The following is a 3,490-nucleotide window of genomic DNA, read 5'->3' as shown; positions in this document are numbered from 1 at the left end:
TAAGAACAGCGTAGAACGGTCCCTGTGAGTTTCCGAGACTGTAACTCTTGACAGGAGTAGAAAGCCCTGTCTTTTCTCCTTCAGAGCGGCTAGTGGTCTCAAACTGCTAAACTTATGGTTAGTAACTCAACGCTACAACAGGAAGCCAAAAGAGACCTACATAAATGGAGAGACATGCCACATTCACAGATGGTAAAACTTAATGTTGTAAAAATATCAATATACAGGAATTCACTGACCATCTTGTGAAGACCCACACCAGAGTCTCCGTGCAGAGGACCCAGGCTCCAGCTGTGGCTACCACATAGTCAATTTATACAAAAAAGTAATAAAAGTTAATTGAGCCTGAAAAAAAACAATCAATATGACCAAAAACAAACTATAAATATAATTCAATTTCTGATCCAGATCCTGGCATCATTCTTTAAAAGATGGAAAGAGTAATCACCAACTTTACATGGAAAGGAAAGGTCCAGATTACACAAAGAACTACTAAAGAAGTGGGAGACTTTTCCCTCCCAATCTCAAAACTGTCTGTAGAGCCACAGTAGTTAAAACAGCCTGGTACTGCCACAAGAGATACCGAGACCAATGAAAGAGAATACGCAACCCAACAATCAATCCATGCACTACCGACAACCTATGGAATGGGGAAGAGATAGTCTTTTCAACAAACGGTGCTGCAAACTTAGATTTCCACTTGTAGTAGAGTAATGAAGTAGGGCCCATACCTCACTCTACATACAAAAAACTTAAGATGGATTTAAGACCTAAATGTAAATCCAAGAACTATGAAGATCATCAATAACAAAATATGGACAGAAAGAAAAAAAAACTGACAAACTTACATGCCCTAATACATGGCATAAGCACACTACCAAACAACAACAACACACGCAAACACACCAGAAAAATAAATGCTGACAAAGGAGCAGAGAGCTTGAAATCCTCACACACTGCTAATAGGACAGTACAACAATGTTAACACTGTGAGAAGTGCTAACTGTGAGAAGTGCTATGCCTCAAAAAGTCAAGCATAGAAATAGATGGCCCAGCAATTCTTCTACTTGGTATATGCCCTACAGAAATAAGAACCATAACATAAACAGATATATGCATGCCCATGTTCACACAGGACTATTCACAACAGCAACACGATAGAAACAACCTAAATGCCTGCTGGTGGAAGACAGGATATACAAATTTTGCCACATATACACAATGAAATATTACATAACTTTTTAAGAAAAACGAGGAATCTGTGAAACATTTCTAAACATGGAGGAAACTGGAGGACATTTTACAGACTTAAAGTAGTCAATACAAAGCAGCAAATATTGTATGAGGCCATTGTATTTAAAAAAAAAATCAAGGAAAATCTTTGACACAAAAACAGTTTGATGGTTACCGGACATGGGAGAGAAACTGAAAGAAGAGGAAGCAGTAGAGCAGAGGACCAACAGGTGTTAGCTAGCTTTGATGAAGGGAAAGTAACACCCAACAAAACAGTTTGAGGGAAAAAAATTTTTTTAATTATATAAACAGGATAAGCCATTAGGAGATTTGATAAGTTAAAAAAAAATTTATTAACGATAAACCCCTTAGGACCAATCATGAGAGTAGCGATACCAGGAGGGGAAGGGGAAGGTGGGGCGAGAAAGGGAGAACCGATCACAATGATCTACATATAACCCCCTCCCAGGGGGATGGACAACAGAAAAGTGGGTGAAGGGAGAAATCGGTCAGTGTAAGACATGAAAAAATAATAACAATTTATAAATTACCAAGGGTTCAGGAGGGAGGGTTGGGAAGGAAGGGGGGGAAATGAGGAGCTGACACTAGGGCTCAAGTAAAAAGAAAATGTTTTGAAAACGATGACAGCAACATATGTACAAATGTGCTTGGCACATTGGGGGTATATATGGATTGTGATAAGAGTTTTACGAGCCCCCAATATAAATAAATAGGAAAACGTGCTTGACACAATGGATGGGTGTATGGATTGTGGTAAGAGCTGTATGAGCCCCGCAATAAAATGATTTTTTAAAAATTATTATATAATCTGTATCTAAACCTTTACCTAATTCGCAATAAAAAGTTAAAAAGAAATAAAGAACGCTACAAATCCAAATCAGCCCTAAGTAGTGTATGAGACACCTAAAATCTTGGGCTAGCCCCTCTACTTTGATTTTTATGATCGTGTCCAGTGGTGGAAGAAATGAGACAAATAAAGGAATTTTCTAAAGGAAGATTAACATTTATTTCACCACTATTTTTAACATTTAAATTTTACATTGTAAATCAGTGCCACATTAGGATAAGATGTTCAATTCCAGTCTTCTCATTATGCATGGAGATTTTAATCAAAATTTTCCCTTTTAAATACACTAACTGAAAGAAACAAGCAATGATGCTCCAACCAAGGTAACATAATTGCTTTTAAAAATTTTAATATTTTGGAGGAGAAAGATGGCGGCATCCGTGGTAGCTGCTCCGGAATTGGGGCTTGCACTGGCCTGGGGGCCGCAGGCCCTCACCCCCGATTGGAAAAACCGAGAAGTCTCCACAGGGACCACTATCATGGCAGTGCAGTTTGACGGGGGCGTGGTTCTGGGCGCCGACTCCAGGATAACCACTGGGTCCTACATCACCAATCGAGTGACTGACAAGCTGACCCCAATTCATGATCGAATATTCTGCTGCCACTTCGGTTCAGCTGCTGATACCCAGGCTGTAGCTGATGCCGTCACTTACCAGCGAGGCTTCCACAGCATTGAGCTCAATGAGCCTCCACTGGTACACACTGCAGCCAGCCTCTTTAAGGAAATGTGTTAGCGATACGGGGAAGACCTGATGGCAGGAATCATCATCGCAGGCTGGGACCCCCAAGAAGGAGGGCAGGTGTACTCAGTGCCCATGGGGGGTATGATGGTGCGGCAGTCCTTTGTCATTGGAGGCTCCGGGAGCTCCTATATCTATGGCTATGTCGATGCTACCTACAGGGAGGGCATGACCAAGGAGGAGTGTCTGCACTTCACTGCCAATGCTCTCGCTCAGGCCATGGAGCGGGATGGCTCCAGTGGAGGGGTGATCCGCCTGGCAGCCATTGCAGAATCGGGGGTAGAGCGACAGGTTCTCTTGGGAGACCAAATCCCCAAATTGCCACCTTACCACCCCCGAAGCCTGCCATTGAGATATAAAAGACCCGTCCCCCACCTCGACGTGGAATTCAGTAAAATTTGACAAAAAATTTTAATATTTTAAACATTTATGTTCTTAAAATTTTCTAAACCAAAACACCTACATCATTACATAAAGTCCATTCATTATGTATGATAAGCTATCGTTATCTCTTTATTTCACTAAGTAATCTTTTTCATTTCACTTTTTTTAAAACAAACAGAAATTTGTTAACTAGTAAAACAATGAGAATGGTTAGCTATTAATCCAGGTAGAGTTCCTTTTTGTAAATCTTTACTTAAAAAGGTCA

General features: G+C 40.6%; 1 protein-coding gene and 1 pseudogene across 1 annotated transcript in view; one reads left to right on the top strand and one right to left on the bottom strand.

Annotated features, from left to right (window-relative positions):
- RPF2 (ribosome production factor 2 homolog) overlaps nucleotides 1–3,490 on the bottom strand; it is a 41,733-nt gene that overhangs the window by 29,107 nt on the left and 9,136 nt on the right. The gene's annotated exons all lie outside the window — the stretch shown is intronic.
- Nucleotides 2,470–3,200, top strand: LOC105978534 (annotated as a pseudogene).

Source organism: Echinops telfairi, unplaced genomic scaffold (genome assembly GCF_000313985.2).
Source record: "Echinops telfairi isolate 266 unplaced genomic scaffold, ASM31398v2 ScPeMD7_3533;HRSCAF=4204_0, whole genome shotgun sequence".
Taxonomy (NCBI): Eukaryota; Metazoa; Chordata; class Mammalia; order Afrosoricida; family Tenrecidae; genus Echinops; species Echinops telfairi.
The sequence above is the reverse complement of the archived record's forward strand: the minus strand, read 5'-3'. Positions and strand labels throughout refer to the sequence as shown.